Here is an 18,789-nt window from a genome sequence, read left to right as displayed (position 1 = left end):
TATTCATGAGACACACACACACACACACACACACACACACACACACACATACACAGAGGCAGAGACACAGGCAGAGGGAGAAGCAGGCTCTATGCAGGGAGCCCGAAGCGGGACTCAATCCGGGGACTCTAGGATCACACCCTGAGCTGAAGGCAGACGCTCAACCGCTGAGCCACCCAGGCATCCCTGCTTTCATTTTTATAGTATGATTTTCCCAGATATAAAATTCTTGTTTGACAATTTTTTTCATTCAACATGTTGAATATGTTATTCCACTGCCTTCTGGCCTCCTTGGTTAATATGAGCAATTAACTGTTAATAATATTTGTCTTCCATTTTACAAGTCATTTTTGTTTTGCTGCTTTCAAAATTTTCTCTTTGGGCATGGCTTTCAAGAATGTGACTATGATGTATCAAGGTGTGGACTTTTTGTATTTATCCTACTTGGAGTTCATTAAACTTATTGAATGTATAGGTTATTCTTTCCTTTTTTAAAAATCAAATTTGACAAGTTATTTTGTCTCCCTTTTCCTATCTCTCCTCTCCGGGGACTTCGATTACATGCAGTTTGGTACTTTTGCTATTTCTCACAGGTTTCTGTGATGCTGTCCATGTTTCTTTTAATCATTATTCTGTCTGTTTTTCAGGTGAGATAATCTCTCCTGATCTGTTTTCACACTCGATGATTCTGTCCTCTATCTTGACTCTGCTGTTGAGTCCCTCTAGTGAGTTTTTCACTTCAGTTATTGTACTTTTCAGTTCCAGAATTTCCATTTTGGTTCTTTTAGTTGAGAATATCTGCTTATTGGTTCATTGTTGTCACATTTTAGTTTATTTTTTAAAAGAATTTGTTTATTTTAGAGGGTGAGAGAGAGAGGGGCAAAGAGAGAGAGTGAGAGAGAGAGAGAGAGAGAGAGAGAATCTCAAGCAGATTCCCTGCTGAGCACAGAGCACAATATGCGGCTTGATTCCACGGGCCTGAGATTATGACCAGAACTAAAATCAAGAGTCAAATGCTTAACTGACTGAGCCACCTAGGTGCCACATATTTTAGTTTATTATTGAAGCATCATTTTCTTTTGCTTTCTGAACATATGTATAATAGTCTTTTTTGAAATATTTGTTTGCTAAGTCCAATGTCTAGGATCATACAGAGGCAGTTTCTATTGACTGGTCCCCACCTCCTCAACTCAAATATAGGTCATACATTCCTGTTTCTTTGAGTGTCTTATAATTTTTTGTTGAAAAGCAAACATTTAAATAATATATTATAGCCTCTCTGGATTCTGTCTTTTTTCCTCTGGAAGGTTTTTGTGGTTTCTATTTTGTGTGTTTGTTTGCTTTTTGTTTTAGAAACTTGCCTGGGATTAATCTGTGAAATTTTTCTCCCTTGCAGTGTGGCTACTGATGTGTCTGCTCTTTTTTAAGAAATCAGTATTTTAAAAATTTTTATTATTTGTTTTTAAGACTTGCTTCATAGGGGTTGCTCCTGTTTCTGAATAGCTTTGTTGTCTTCTTAGACAGAAATTATTCTCTAACACCCCAAGTCAATAAGGCCTCCATCTCCTCTTTATGAATGTGTGTGGGTAGGAGAGTAGATTCAATGTTCAGGGTGTTTTCACTTGCCTGGCATTTAATTCCACTGGATTCTTTCATATCTCTTCTGAGCATGTGCACAGCCTTAGGGTTAGCCAGGAGTATGTGGCAAAACTGGGCTCTCTTTAGTCTCTGCTGTACACATGTGCAAACTCAGCCAGGAATTTGCTTATTCCAACCATGAGTGGAGCCTTAGGCTAGTAGAGCATTTAGTCTTCCTTCTTGCTTATCTCTGAGATTATTACTTACACCAATAGCTTTTGGGCAGGGCTGTCACCTACCACTCCACATTTAGTGAGCCCCTTTGATTACAGTAGAAAAGCTGCAGGTTGTTTCAACCTGCACCACCCCAGACAGACCTCCATTAATTGAACTCCTAGGAGGAGGGAGAGAAGCCGTAGGCCAGAATGCCACAGATACCCATTGTTCTTACCCAAATTTCAGCGATTTAAAAACCATAAAAGCTTCTCATATTGTTGCACATGCCTTGTCAATTTTTAGAGTGCAATGATTGTTTTGTCAATGTTGTCTAACTTGGAAGGTGCTTTTTGGGAAGAGGAGAGGATTTGCCAATCTTATTCAGTCATAGCCAGAAGTCTGTTGATTATGTTAATTTTCATTGGTTGATTAAAATGTTGTCTTTAACCACAATGTCTTTTCACTGTACATTTACTGTTTTTCTTGTGTAATTAAGTTTTGAATATATAAATTTTGTTCCTCATCAAACCCCTCCTTCTATATTTAGCATTCATTGATATTTTCTGAGTGATACAACTTTACTGTTATGGTAGCAAAATGGTGACTTTTCTACTTGGCTTTGTGCTGTTAGGAAGAGTTTTCTCTCTCTCCCTTTCCATCCATCCATATATCCAGACATTCTTATTATAGATATGCACATTCTTATTCTATTCTTTGGGTATAACTTGTTATTACCTTTTTTGATGCTAAAATTGTTCAGATTTGGCTAGTGGGAGTGTCTTCAGATTGTCCCTTGTGTCTTTTTGTTATGTCTCCATCATTTTTTTTGAGCACTTTCTTCCTTTACTTTTTTTTTAATGGAAGTATAGTTAACATATAGTATTACATTAGTTTCAGGTGTACAATATAATGATTCAACAATAGTATACCTTCTCAGTGCTTATCAAGATAAGTATATTCTTGGGACACCTGGGTGGCTCAGTGGTTGAGTGTCTGCCTTCAGCTCAGGTCTTGATCCTGGGGTCCTGGGATTGAGTCATGCATCGGGCGCCCCTCAGGGAGCCTGCTTCTCCCTCTGCCTATGTCTCTGCCTCTTTCTCTGTGTCTCTCATGAATAAATAAATAAAATCTTGAAAAAAAAGATAAGTGTACTCTTAATCCCCTTTATGTATTTCATCCATTTCCCCACCCACCTCCCTACTGGCAACTACCAATTTGTTCTCTGCATTTAAGATCTGGGTTTTTTCTGGGTGGGGGGGTGTCTCTCTTTTTTCTTTATTTGATTATTTGCTTTGTTTCTTAAATTCCACATATGAGTGAAATCATATGGTATTTTTCTTTCTCTGAATGACTTATTTCACTTAGCATCATGCCCTTTAGGTTCATCCATGTTGTTACAAATGGCAGGATTTCATTGTTTTTTATGGCTGAGTAATATTCCAGTGTGTGTGTGTGTGTGTGTGTGTGTGTGTGTACCACATATATTTTATTCATTCATCTATGGATGGACACTTGGTTTGTTCCATAGCTTGACTATTGTAAATAATGCTGTTAGAAACATAGAGGTGCATGTATCCTTTTGTTTTTTTTTTAAATTTTTATTTATTTATGATAGTCACAGAGATAGAGATAGATAGAGAGAGAGAGAGAGAGAGAGGCAGAGACACAGGCAGAGGGAGAAGCAGGCTCCATGCACCGGGAGCCCGACGTGGGATTTGATCCCGGGTCTCCAGGATCACGCCCTGGGCCAAAGGCAGGCGCCAAACTGCTGCGCCACCCAGGGATCCCTGCATGTATCCTTTTGAATTAGTATTTTTATTTTCTTTGGGTAAGTACCCAATAGTGGTGTTCCTGGATCAGTTGATAATTCTATTTTTAAATTTTTAAAGAAACTTCATATTGTTTTCCATTGTGGCTGCATGGATTTGCATTCCCACCAAGAAGCACTTTCTTACTTTCTGACAACAAGATAACCTAGGCTCATCTTGTACATTACGTTCCCCAGGTCTGTACTTTGTGTAGTTTTCTATTATGTGGACTGTCTTCCAGTGATATGTAGAAATTTTTTTATTATTGGATGTTAGCTCTTGCTAATTATTTTCTCAAATCTGTTGTTTCACTTGTACCTTAGATTATGGTATCTTTTGTCATATGGAATCTAATGTCATGTCATTATCTTTTATATTTTGATCTTGCTTTATTATTTTTTAAATTTTTAAGATATTTTATTTACTCATGAGACACACACACAGAAACAGAGAGAGAGAGAGATAGAGAGAGAGAGTGTGTGTCAGAGACACAGGCAGAGGGAGAAGCAGGCTCCATGCAGGGAGCCCAACATGGCACTCAATCCTGGCTCTCCAGGATTACGCCCTGGGCCGAAGGCAGGTGCTAAACTGCTGAGCCACCCAGGGATCCCTGATCTTGCTTTATTTGATATGATTTTTCCCCTACCAATTTTATTAATATATGTTTAATTAATTTTTAATGGCTTTGTAAAATTTCCCCCCTTTTACCTTTAGGTGTTCTATTTGCTGAAAAAACTTTAAATTAATATTGTGCATGAAGATTTTGTCTTTATTTTTTAAAAAAAATGGATAGCAGTTGTCTCTACACCATTGTTGAATAGTGAAGTGTTTCTCTATTTATTTGAATCACTATCTCTATTTTATATGAAATTCTCCCCATATATTTTTGGCCTGCTTCTAAACTGTTATGTTCATTAGTCTGTGATATATTTTTCCCAATTACCAAACTATTTTTATTATTAACTTTTTGATGTCTCATAGGGCAAGTTTGCTCATTAGTCTTCTCTTTCAAAACTGCCTTGACTTTTATGCTTATGTTTACCTTGAGGTGAATATATAGTCAGTCATCTTATTAGCTTCTTTTTAAAGCCTATTATGGGGATCCCTGGGTAGCACAGCAGTTTGGCGCCTGCCTTTGGCCCTGGAGACCTGGGATCGAATCCCACGTCAGGCTCCTGGTGCATGGAGCCTGCTTCTCCCTCTGCCTATGTCTCTGCCTCTCTCTCTCTCTCTCTCTCTCTCTCTCTATCATAAATAAATAAAAATAAAAAAAAATAAAGCCTATTATGGTTTTGAGTGATGCTGTATTGTTAATAGATTAATTTGAGTATACTGATGTCCTTATAACTTCAGATCTTCCCATGTAAGAACAGTATATCTAAAAATTTATTTGGGTTTAAAAATTGTTTTTATTTTTATTTTTTTACTTTTTATAAATTTATTTTTTATTGGTGTTCAATTTGCCAACATATAGAATAACACCCCGTGCTCATCCCATCAAGTGCCCCCCTCAGTGCCCATCACCCAGTCACCCCCACCCCCCGCCCACCTCCCCTTCTACCACCCCTAGTTTGTTTCCCAGAGTTAGGAGTCTCTCATGTTCTGTCTCCCTCCCTGATATTTCCCACTCATTTTTTCTCCTTTCTCCTTTATTCCCTTTCACTATTTTTTATATTCCCCAAATGAATGAGACCATATAATGTTTGTCCTTCTCTGATTGACTTATTTCACTCAACATAATACCCTCCAGTTCCATCCATGTCGAAGCAAATGGTGGGTATTTGTCGTTTCTTTTTCTTTTTTTTTTAAATTTATTTATTTATGATAGTCACAGAGAGAGAGAGAGAGGCAGAGACACAGGCAGAGGGAGAAGCAGGCTCCATGCACCGGGAGCCCGATGTGGGATTCGATCCCGGGTCTCCAGGATCACGCCCTGGGCCAAAGGCAGGCGCCAAACCGCTGCGCCATCCAGGGATCCCTATTTGTCGTTTCTAATGGCTGAGTAATATTCTATTGTATACATAAACCACATCTTCTTTATCCACTCATCTTTCGATGGACACCGAGGCTCCTTCCACAGTTTGGCTATTGTGGCCATTGCTGCTATAAACATCGGGGTGCAGGTGTCCCGGCGTTTCATTGCATCTGTATCTTTGGGGTAAATACCCAACAGTGCAATTGCTGAGTCGTAGGGCAGGTCTATTTTTAACTCTTTGAGGAACCTCCACACAGTTTTCCAGAGTGGCTGCACCAGTTCACATTCCCACCAACAGTGTAAGAGGGTTCCCTTTTCTCCGCATCCTCTCCAACATTTGTTGTTTCCTGCCTTGTTAATTTTCCCCATTCTCACTGGTGTGAGGTGGTATCTCATTGTGGTTTTGATTTGTATTTCCCTGATGGCAAGTGATGCAGAGCATTTTCTCATGTGCATGTTGGCCATGTCTATGTCTTTCTCTGTGAGATTTCTGTTCATGTCTTTTGCCCATTTCATGATTGGATTGTTTCTTTGGTGTTGAGTTTAATAAGTTCTTTATAGATCTTGGAAACTAGCCCTTTATCTGATACGTCATTTGCAAATAACTTTTCCCATTCTGTAGGTTGTCTTTTAGTTTTGTTGACTGCATCTTTTGCTGTGCAAAAGCTTCTTATCTTGATGAAGTCCGGGTTTAAACATTTTTTTTGAAGATTTTTTAAAAACATTTTTAAATTCTTTATTTATTTATGATGGTCACACACACAGAGAGAGAGAGAGAGAGAGAGGCAGAGACATAGGCAGAGGGAGAAGCAGGCTCCATGCACCAGGAGCCCAACGTGGGATTTGATCCCGGGTCTCCAGGATCACGCCCTGGGCCAAAGGCAGGTGCCAAACCGCTGCGCCACCCAGGGGTCCCTGAAGATTTTATTTTTAAGTAACCTCTGCACCAATGTGAAGCTCAAACCTACAACCTTAAGATCAAGAGTTGCATGCTGTACTGACTGAGCCAGTCAGGTACCCCTGTTTAGTTTTTTAATATAAAAATACTGTAGCTTTCTTCATATAGGTCTTATGAATTGTTTCTTAGATCAATTCTTATTTATTTATTTATTTAATTTTTGCTTTTGTGAATAGGATATTTTCTTTTTCTATTACATTTTCTACTTTTTTTAAATAACAAATTTATTTTTTATTGGTGTTCAATTTGCCAACATACAGAATAACACCCAGTGCTCATCCCGTCAAGTGCCCACCTCAACATTTTCTAATTACTTATTGCAGGTGTCAAGGAAAGCTATCTTTTGCATTTCTTTCTTTTCTTTTCCCTTTTCCTTATCTAAAGTTAACTTGTGGATGCTGAGGTTATAACTGCACTTTTTGGTTATATGGGGGGAGGGTGCTCTTCAGGGGCTATGTCACTAGTCTCTGTGGGAACTTCCGATTTTTCCTAGGAGTCTCCAGACCCTCTGTGCTGTTGTCCTTTTGTGGTCTCCCTCACTGACTGCACTTGGGCCAGATATCATTACCTGGTACTAGCAGGTAATGATAAATTTTAAAATTTAAAAAGCCATTAAAAATTATTAAACATATATTAATAAAATTGGTAGGGGAAATCATATCAAATAAAACAAGATCATTGCTTTATTGGGCCAGATATCATTACCTGGTACTAGCAGGTTAAGAGATGGAGGAGAGAATGACCCATCTGGCTGCTCTTTCTTTGATCTCCCTGACCATTTACACAGATGATTGCTTCAAGGCCTCTGTGTCAAGAACTAGGAGGTTCCAAGATTTTACCTGTTTGCAAGCTCACAAGTGAGCCTGCCACACTCTCATGGATTCTGCAAAAGACACAAGACTCCTAAATCAGAGACAAATGACTTTACTACTTGGGACCTAGAAAGCAGTTTAAGCTTCCATTGTCATGTGAGTTGCCCTAACCTCTTCCTCCTCCCCCCAAGTCCCACAGGGGTGACGAAGCTGGTTCAGGTAGATGCTGCCGATGCAGTGGGTTGGTGTCAAAGCTAAAGGACCCTGTGCTTAGGGAGCCCCAATCTTTTATGATGGGCTGCAAGCAAATTTGCTCAGTCTTTGCCCCTAAGGGAGACACTATTTTTATCATACTAGATAGCAACAAAACTTGCTCTCTGTTCCTGGAAGGAGACACTATTTCTATCTTTTAAGGGTATTCTCTATTCAAGCATCCTTTGTTTCATTGGGATAGTCTGAAGCAAAAATTGTCAGTGACTGTTTATAAGGCATGCAGAGATGTGGGAGACTCATCTCTCCCAACACTCTCCTGCTTTTGGGGTTCACCATCTCTGAGGTTTGAGTTAGCCTTGCGGTCCTGACTGCTTTTATGCACCAAGTCCTTTCAAGCTTGAGTTTTCTCTTTCAAACCATATCTTCTCTGTCTTTTATTTTTCAGAGATTCCTGAAATTTCTGGTTGATAAAGCACTTTGTCCAATTTTCCTGTGGTTTTAAGGTGAGGAACAGTGATCCTGGGGGCCAGGGTTGTGGCACTAAGAATTACTGTGGGGCCTGATCTCACACTCCCTCCTGTTCCACATGGTCAGCTAGCCATGTTGATTATTGCTTTACAGCCTCCCTTAAATCCATCTACTTCTCTGCCATTAATTTATGATCTCTCATTAGGATTATTCTATTGAAGATTAGCTCCCTAAGGGCAGAAATTTGTGTCAGTTTTGTTCACTATTCCCTCACTGCCTAGAATAGTGCCTGGAGATTTATTTATTGAGTGAATGTTTTTTATTTTTTAATAACATCTTTGTTTTTTTTTGTTGTTGTTTTTTTTGAACATCTTTGATATATAATTCACATACCATAAAATTCACCCTTTTAGAATGTACAGTTCAGTGGTTTTAGTATATTCACAAAGTCATACATTAATTACCACTATCTAATTCTAGAACATTTTTATACACCCCCCACCAAAAAAATCCATTCCTATTAGCAGGCACTCCACATTTCTTCCTCCCTCAGTCATGGGCAACCACTAATCTACTTTCTGTCTACAAATAGATTTGTCTATTCTTTTTTTTTTTTTTTAGATTTGTCTATTCTTGACATTAATATACATCTTGACAATAATATAACTAATATACATTAAGATCATATAGTATGTGGTCTTTTATGACTGGCTTCTTTCAATTAGCATAATGTTTTCAATATTCATCCATGTTGTGGTATGTATCAATATTTCATTCTGTTTTATGGCTGAATACTATTCTACTGTATGGATCTATCACATGTTATTTGCTGTTCATCAGTATGATGCACATTGGTATTGTTTCCACTTTTTTGGCAATTATGAATAATGCTGCTATGAACAGTTTTGTATAGGTCTTTGTGTGAAAATATGCTTTCAATTATCTTAGGTGGAATGTAGTGGAATTACTGGATTATATGGTAACTCTTTGTTCAGCTTTTTTGAGGACCTGCTGATTTATTTTTCAAAGCAACTACACCATTTAACATCTCTACCAGGAACTTATGAGGGTTCCAATTACTCTGTATCCTCACCAATACTTGTCATTTTCCTTTTTATTATTGCCTCTTAGTGGGTATGAGGTACAATCCCATTATGATTTTGCTTTGCATTTCCCTAATGACCAATGATGTTCAGCATCTTTTCATGTGCTTATTGGTCATTTGTGTATCTTCTGAAGAGAAATGTCTATACAAATACTTTGCACAGTTTTTAATTGGGTTATTTGTCTTTTTATTGTTGAGTTATTGAGTTGCAAGAGTTCTTTTTATATTCTTGAGTAAAGTCTCTTATGAGGTACATGTGTACAAATATTTTCTTCCATTCTGTAATTTGTCTTTTCATTTTCTTCATATTGTTCTTTGAAGGACAAAAATTTTAAATTTTTATGAGGTTCAGTTTCCTTATTTTTCTTTTATCATTTGTATTTTTGCATCATATCTAAATTGAATAAATGTTTGAATAGTTTTTTTGTTTAAAAATTTATTATAAAATATTAGAAAATATTTTGAAAGCATGATCTGAAATACTTCATTTATGCAAACTTTTTTTAAAAAGATTTTATTATTTATTTATTCATGAGAGACAGAGAGAGAGAGTGAAGGAGGCACAGACACAGGGAGAAGCAGGCTCCATGCAGGGAGCCTGATATGGGACTCGATCACAGGACCCCAGGATCACGCCCTGGGCCAAAGGCGGCACCAAACCACTGAGCCACCCGGGCTGCCCTTATGCAAACTTTTAATTAAAATTTTTTTTCTTTCCAAAATTTTTTGGATAAATTTGACATGTAACATTGTGTAAATTTAAGGTATACAGTGTGTCACTTTATTTATGCATTGTTATATGATTGCCATTGTAACAATTTTTATCACATTATATGCTTAAAGGACAGTATTATTGTCTATTGAATAGTTTCTTTCTTTCTTTCTTTTTTCTTTTAGAGAGAGAGCCCACATACCTGGTGGAGAGGGGTAGAGGGAGAGAGAGAGAATCTTAAGCAGGCTCCACACCCAGCACAGAGCCTAACTTGGGGCTTGACCTCATAAACCCCAATATCATGACCTGAGATGAAATCAAGAGTTGGAGGCTCACCAACTGAGCCACCTAGGCACCCCTTTATTGAATAGTTTCTTAACTACTCTTCCTACCTTCCAACTCCATGTCTGTCTTTTTTACATTATAATGAAAGTGAGTGTTCTAAAAAGACAATTTATAATTCCTATTTTAAATCCCGATTTGGCTTCCGTGGCTTCCTGTTGCTTTCAGGAAAAATCTAAATACTGTTTTATGGCCAGCAGGCTCTCAATGATGTTGTCTGTCATATGTACTAGTACCCTGCTTTTAGCTCACGTTGGATCAATGACTCCTGCTCATTTTCCATCTTTTCCTTTCTCATTAAGGCCTATGGCTCTATATATGTGAAAGAGTAACATTGTGGAGAGATGAAATTACATAGGACCCTGACAGCATGAAAAAAATGTCTTCAAAATGGGCTTTGTGTAATAGAAATAATATTCAGTCCTGGAAATCCCAAGTGTGTACTAATAAGGAATGAGTTTATTTCAAAGGCTAAAGCTGCCTTAGATGGTGATCCGAATGACTTCTTATCAACTTGAATGCCTTTTCCTGTGCAGTGTGCAGTTACTCTCAGGGTGAACACTTCTGAACTCCCTGGGAGAGCTGAAGCCTTCTCTGATTTCAGCGTAATTCAATTTAAGCAACGCTGTCATAGCATCTGCAGCCCGAAGCTGTTTCCCACCCAGATATCACAGTTTAGGGTAGACGTGGAGGAGGCAGGGAGAGGGATCATGCAGCATGTGTCCCCAGTCTTTCTTCTTGGGAGGTGTGGGAATGGGAGGATGGGATTAAGAGCATCTACTATATGTCTGGTAAGGTGCTAGCTGCTTTCTATCTATTATAGCATTTAATCTTCATAATAATCTGCTGAGGTAGGTATTATACCCATTTATACAGAAGGCTGTTTTTTTTTTTTTTTTTTTTTCTGCCCAGATTCTGCTCATGAGTTGCTCCATCTGAGAGCAGGAGAACATTAAAAATGCTCCCATCTTGGCCTCACACTCCTCTGGCCTAAGATGCAGTCATAAATATGGGCTTGCAGATTGGGGGGGGGCGGAATGTTTGGCTGGGTCAGATATCCCCTCCTGGAGCTGACTTCCAGGGCTTCTCTCTACTCTCCTGGAATGTTTCTCTTTCCAGCTCTTAGTTCTCATCCCTGCTGTGTAACATTGCTTACCTCGTGACCACAGTGTCTGTATCTTTTTCTAGCTTCCCTTGGACTTCAGGAGAGTGGGGCTGCAGTGGGTGCAACCCCATGGTGATTTCTCACAATGTGGTAGGAGAGTCTTTGCCACCTTTCCCTCAACACCAAATCCTTGGTCTTGTCTGCTGTATGGGAGATGCTGGATCAGTGCTGGGGTATGGTGGTGAAGATGAGAAACACAGTTTTTGCCCTTATAGAGCTTACCTTCTTATGTGGGAGACCATTAACCAACAAGTAAACACACATAAGCAAACACACACAAGCAACGTCATTTTGATAGGAGCTAGGAATGAAACCATTGGGGGACTGTGTTTTAGATTAAGTGGCTGGCACAGATCCAGCTGAGATGAGAACGATGAACTGGATGCAGTCAGGGTTCCTTGGGCAGAAATGGCACAGAGGTCCTAAAGACAGAAAGCTTGGTGTGTCTGGGGAACTGAGAGAAGGCTTGTATCGGGTATGGTAAAGAGAATGCAAGGTGGGTGGGTGGAGGTGGGCAGGGACCAGTTCGTGTACAGCCAGTCAGCAAAGAGAGTTTGGGAATTTTTCAAGGTGTGTGGAAAGCTACTGAAAGCTTTTAAGCAGGGGAGTGTGTGATAAGACTTGTTCTTAAGAGATCTGTCTGGCACTGTATGGAGCTTGCACTGGAAGGAGCAGTGGTTCATAGGAGAGAAAACTGCCTGGGACCAGGTGGCAGAGAGAGATGGAAGATCTGAGAACATTCAGGAGGCAGCACATTCAAAGCATGCTGTTGGGTTGGATGAAGGGTTGAGGGAGAGACAAGGATGAAGGAGGAAGGGCAAGGGCACAGCTCTCCTGCTCTAGCTTCCTCCCACTTTTTTATCCTATTCCTCCCCCCACCCCAGCCCCCATCCCCCAGGTGCATGAATTTCTTCCTCCTTCCTACTGATTGGGGAAACCCCTTCCACAGCCCCAGCTTTAGGAATTTCAAATCCAACCCCCAGCTAGACATCCTGGCTTAGCCAAAGCATGGCAACTTTCTTTTTTTATATTGGAGTTCAATTTGCCAACATATAGCATAACACCCAGTGCTCATCCCATCAAGTGCGCCCCTCAGATGGCAACTTCTTTTTTCATTTAGGTTGGCCAAGGCAAGGTTTGTGTTTTTCTGTTAAAGGAAGTTTATATCATGAAAATAGGAAGAGGAAAGTTACCTTAGTAAGGAAAAGTTACCTTAGTAAGGAAAATTACCTTACTAACATCAATAAAAAAATGACAAAACTTTTGCAAAAGGAGGGTTTCAGAATGCAGATTCTTATGTGTAATGATAATTTGGCAAACATTAACTAATTCCTATGGCTGGGCTGGCTTCTGGGAATCAGGGTTGAATTCCAGTGGGTTTCTGCCGTTGGGAGCCCTCAGGCCCATGGGAGAGACTGAGGAGAAGGGTCAAACTCATGGTCAGGCTTTCTTAGGGGCACAATCAGGGGACCCTAGGTGAGGTGAGTGTTGAGAGAGATCATTTTCTTGTCCTTTTTGACACAGAGCCATGCCCTGGCACATCAGGCCTGCAGTGGATTTATTGGTCGGACTGATGTGAAAAGGCTGAAACTATAGGTACTGGAAGGCTAACTTGGGCTTTGCTCAACCAGTGTATGCCAGCTCTAAACTTATCATCCGGGTGTTCCTGGGCTGACAGGACTCCTTCATATGGCTAGCAAAGAGAGAACCATCTACTGTTGGGGCCTGGAGCAACAGTCAAAGATTTACTGTCTGGGCAGCCTCCTAAGCAGTCTGAATCCTCAGGCTGGACCCTCCTTGTCAGAATCAAGGCAGGTATTCACTCAGAGCAGAGGAAGGGGCAGTAGTATCCTGGCCTGGCCACTCAGCCTGAGGGACATGAGCAGGCCTGCAGAGCACTGGGGTGAGTGTAGGCCCAGGGGATTGCCATGAGCTCCTGAGCTCCTCAACAAGCTCTCAAGAGAGGAAGGTCACTAGGTGGGTGGCAGGTGGAAGTTTCATTCACCTGGGGCCCTGGGGAAAGGGGAGACAGGACCCTCTGCTGGCATGTTGAAATAGCTACTCTCCATCATGGCAGTCACAGTGGCCATCTCTCTCAATTTCCCAGGAAAGTCCCCATAGTTAGCTGTATTTGTGGAGAAAAATGTATTAAATTTGAATCCTAGATCTGACATGTGGCTATGCAGCCTCAACTTTCTTTTTTCTGGGCCCATTTTTACACCCATAAAGTGAGGGGTTGGGTCTGGAATCGATCACTGAGCAGTGTTCAGTCTGTAGAGCCCACCTCAGAGCCCACCTTCCCTCTCTGGCCTTTCCTTTCTTTTCCTCTTTCCCTCTGCTCCTATATACTCACCCATTCCAAGGGCCTCCAAAGCCCAGGCTCTTCCCTGGTCTACCCTGGAAGGCAATTTGTTCTGTTAGTCTTGTGAAACATTTTCAGGACAAACACACCTTCCCTGCTGATCCTGATCATTTTTCATGGCACAACTTTGATGTGTATTTGGAGATACTCCATTCCCTAGGGGTCCTTCTCCATCCTTTTTGGTGAGGGACAGGGTGGACTAGAGGGCCCTATCTCTCCCCCCCTTTCACTTACCCTCTTCTCTTCTCTAGTTTCCTTTTTTTCTTATTGATTTTATTTATTTATTTGAGAGAGAGAGAGAGAGAGAGAGAGAGAGCAAGCACACAGAAGAAGAGGGAGAAACAGATTCCATGCTGAACAGAGAGCCTGACATGGGGCTGATCTCAGGACTCTGAGATCAGGATCTGAGCTGAAGGCAGACACTTAACCTACTGAGCCACCTAGGAGCCCCTCTAGTTTCCTGTTTTGTTTGACACTATCTATATTGTGGGGTCCGGAGCTGGACAGACTCCCCTTCTGATTCCTGCTCTGTCTCTTCCTGGCTATATGATCTCTCCAGCACCAATTGTTGAAAAGATTTTCCTCCTCTATCCAATTGCTTTGGCATCTTTGTCAAATATCAGTTGGTCATTATAATACAAGTGCATCTATCTGTGGGATTTATAGTTACTGTATGTCCATATGCCAATGCCATTCTGTCTTGATTACTGTAGTTTCCAGTAAGTCTTGAAATCAGGGAGTATAAGTCCTCCAACTTTGTTCTTCTCTTTCAGAGTTATTTGATTCTTCTAGGTTATTCTGCAGTTCCTTATACATTTTATTTTATTTTATTTATTTTATTATTTTTAAAAGATTTTATTTATTTATTCATGAGAGACACACACTGAGAGAGAGAGAGGCACAAACACAGGCAGAGGGAGAAGCAGGCTCCATGCAGGGAGCCTGATGTGGGACTCGATCCCAGGACTCCAGGATCACACCCTAGGCTGAAGGCAGCGCTAAACTGCTGAGCCACCGGGGCTGCCCTCCTTATACATTCTAGAACTGGCTTGGTAAATTATTAAAAAACATCCTGCTGGTACTTTGATTGGGATTCTGTTGAATCTATAAGCCAATTTAGGAACAATTGCCATCTCAATAATGTTGAAACTTTCAATCCATGAACATGGAATATCTCTTCATTTATTTAGGTCTTATCTATTTTTGTTGTAAAGATCCATAGGTTTTTAATTTTGCTAACATAGCACTTCCTGTTTTAATAGGGGGATCTGGGAATATGGAAAAAGATATTCTCTCACCACTGCTATCTCCCCCAAATCCCTTTTGCTAACTTCTTGAGAACAAACTTAATTCCTTAATTTTCACTCTTGTTTTCATTACAAACGTGGGCATTTGTGGCTGTAAGTTTTCCTTTAAGCACTGCTTTATCTGTATCTGACAAATTTTGGTATATAGTATTTGTCAATTCTCTTCACTTCAAATGATTGTCTATTTTCTTTTGGGACTTCTTTGATCCACTGGTCATTTCAAAATATATCCCTTGATTTCTGGACATACAACTGTATTTTAGAGTTTGTTGTTGTTTTTACTGATTTTAACTTAATTGCATATAGTTAGAGAACATACTCTTAGGATTTCAGTACCTTTCAGTTCATTGAGATTTGTTTCATGGTCAATTATATGTTAATTTTGTCATTTTTTTGTGTGTACTTGGAAATAATTTTTATTCTGCAGGTGTTGGGTGCAGTATTCTATGATTGTCCCTTAGTTAAATGTTGTTAAACTGTTCTTTATGCTTATTGATTTTTTAAATCTGCTTCTCTTAACCAGCTACTAATTATTAAACCTCTTGTTTTGAGAATTTATTTATTTTCTTTGTAGTTTTGCCTATATTTGAGGGCATAATACAAGTTTTAGGGGCATATTATTGACTGCATATAAATTTAGAATTATTTTTTCTTCTTGATGAACCTAACCTATTGTCACCATGAACTGGCTCTCCTATTTTCTAGTAATGCTTTTTGCCTTAAGGTTTTCACTGACTGATAATAGTATAGTCATACTACTTTTTTAGGTTATTAAGTGGATGGTATCCTTTTCTATCCTTCAGCTTATAACTTTTCTATCTTAGTCCATGTGAGCTACAATGGCAAAATGCCATAGACTGCCTGGCTTGTAAACAACAGAAATTTATTTCTCACAGTTCTGGAGGCTGGAAGTCCAAGGTCATGGCACTGGCAGATTAGGTATTTGGTGAGGGCCTGCTTCTTCTCACTGTGATGACACATGATAGAAGGGGCAAGAGAGCCCTGGGGGGCCTCTTTCATAAGGGCACTAATTCCATTCTTGAAGGCCCTGCCTTCACAACCTAATCACCTTTCAACATATCAATTTTGGGGGAACACAAATAATCAGACTGTTACACCTTTCTATATACTTATATTTTATATGTTTCTTATTTATTATTTTAAATTGAAGTATAGTTGATATATGATGTTCTATTAGTTTCAGGTGTGTAATAGCAATTTGACAATTACAGACATTTTGAAATGTTTACCATGATAAGTGTAGTTACCATTCATCACCATAGAAATTGCAATCTTATTGACCATATTCCCCGTGCTGTACTTTTCATCCTTATGACTTATTTATTTTATAACTGGAAGTTTGTACCTCTTAATCCTCTTCACTTAATTTCATCTTCTCCCACTCCTCTCCCCTTTGGCAGCCATTATTTTTTTTTTTTTAAATTTTTATTTATTTATGATAGTCACACACAGAGAGAGAGAGAGAGAGAGGCAGAGACACAGGCAGAGGGAGAAGCAGGCTCCATGCACCGGGAGCCCGACGTGGGATTCGATCCCGGGTCTCCAGGATCGCGCCCTGGGCCAAAGGCAGGCGCCAAACTGCTGCGCCACCCAGGGATCCCTTTCTCTATATCTATGAGTGTTTCTCTTTGTTGTTATTGTTGTTTGTTCATTTTTTTCTTTAAAATTTTTTAATTTTTTATTTATTATTTATTTTATTTTATTTTTTATTTTTTTATATTCTTTAAAAATTTTTTAAAAAATATTTTATTTATTTATTTGACAGAAAGCATGAGCAGGGGGAGCAGGAGAGGGAGGCGGAAGCTCCCCACTGAGCAGAGAGCCTGATATGGAGCTCGGTCCCAGGACCCTGGGATCATGACTCCAGCCGAAGGCAGAGGCTTAACCAACTGAGCCACCCAGGTGCCCCTGTTTTGTTTTTTATGTTCCACATATGGATGAAATCATATGGTATTTGTTTTTCTCTGCCTGACTTATTTCCCTGAGCATAAAACCCTCTAGGTCCATCCATATTGTTGCAAATGGCAAGATTTGATTTTTTATGGCTGAGTAATATTCCACTGTGCATATACCACATCTTTTTAAAAATTGTGTTTTATTTTTATTATTTTGCTACTTTCTCTACTTTTACCAAATTTTTTATACCCCATTGTCTTTATACATTTATCTATTGATGGACACTTAAATTTGCTTCCATATTTTAGCTTCTATATATCTTAGCTTCCATATCTTAGCTATATATAGAATCATATATGTTTTCAAATTAATATTTTCTTTTTTTGGGTAAATACACAGAAGTGAAATTACTGTATTTTAATTTTTTTGTGGTGTATGTTATTTTCATTTTTTCTTTTTCTATTATTTTTAAAAACATTGTATGCCTGCTGCAAATGTAGCATTTATTATATTATGGTTAGTGGTCAGTGTGTGGATCTCTAGAATCCTTCCCCCCAATTTTTTTTTAAAAGTAAGCTCTATGCCCAGTGTGGCATCACGACTCTAAGATCAAGAGTCACATGCTCTGCTGATTGAGCCAGCTAGGTGCTTATGTTTCGCTTTTTAAACAGATATATTTAAGTACTTCTGATAGTCTTTCAGTTGGGTTTTTAAAATTGGAGTATTTAATTCATTTATATTCAATGTATTTAAGTCTACCATTTTTATTATATGCTACCGGTTTCGTCACACATGAGGTTTCTTTTCTTTTTTTTCTTCTTGTCTTCTTTTGGATTTGTTTAATTATTCCAGCTTTTCTCTGTTAAAGTGGAATCACATACTCTTTTACTGTCCTTTTAATGGTGTCCTATAGGTTATAATGTGCGGCGTATGTTTCTCTGGTGTCTAGTGCTTGCTATTCTATTTATTTATTTATTTATTTATTTATTTATTTATTTATTTATTTATTCTTGAGAGACACACAGAGAGGCAGGGACATAGGCAGAGGGAGAAACAGGCTCCCTGGGGGGAGCCTGATACGGGTCTCAATTCTGGAACCCTGGGATCATGCCCTGAACTGAAGGCAGATGCTCAACCACTGAGCTACCCAGGTGTCCCACTATGTTGAGTTCTTTTTTTTTTTTTTAATTTTTATTTATTTATGATAGTCACAGAGAGAGAGAGAGAGAGGCAGAGACATAGGCAGAGGGAGAAGCAGGCTCCATGCACCGGGAGCCCGATGTGGGATTCGATCCCAGGTCTCCAGGATCGCGCCCTGGTCCAAAGGCAGGCGCCAAACCGCTGCGCCACCCAGGGATCCCTATGTTGAGTTCTTAATTAGCTTTCTGCGTTTTGCTTGCTGTGTGTGTCTTGTGTACCTTTTCTTCTTCATATCTGTCTGCTGGACATCACCCCAACCATTTCACCCCTTACCATATGACCCACCCAACACTGTCTATGTGGCAGACTTTATTGTAGGGTTTGGCAGAGCAAACAGCTTAAAGTGGAATTTTAGACACCTTTATTCTTAAAAGTCCTGCAATCATTTGAACTTCCAGAGACTTCTGTGTGGATGCCTTAACTACTGTTTGAACTGTTTCTAGAAGGCCGCATCTCCAATGATCAAACATGCCAACCTGTGAGTATTCCTAAACAAATGGCAAATGTAACTATTATTACTGAGCACTTACTATGTGCAAATCATTCAATCAGCAAATATTTATTTGGTTCATACTTTATTCTTGGTACTTCCTAAGCACTAGGGAGGACTCTCCTTCGCGCTGTGCTTAGTGCATCTCTTGTAGTATCTAA

At 39.5% G+C, this 18,789-nt stretch overlaps 1 pseudogene; it reads right to left on the bottom strand.

Moving 5' to 3' along the window:
* The window catches only part of LOC144294237 (steroid hormone receptor ERR1-like), a 36,921-nt pseudogene extending 25,498 nt beyond the window's left edge, over window positions 1–11,423 (bottom strand).
* Between the last annotated feature and the right edge of the window lie 7,366 nt (window positions 11,424–18,789).

This window comes from Canis aureus, chromosome 22, assembly GCF_053574225.1.
Source record: "Canis aureus isolate CA01 chromosome 22, VMU_Caureus_v.1.0, whole genome shotgun sequence".
Taxonomy (NCBI): domain Eukaryota; kingdom Metazoa; phylum Chordata; class Mammalia; order Carnivora; family Canidae; genus Canis; species Canis aureus.
The sequence above is the reverse complement of the archived record's forward strand: the minus strand, read 5'-3'. Positions and strand labels throughout refer to the sequence as shown.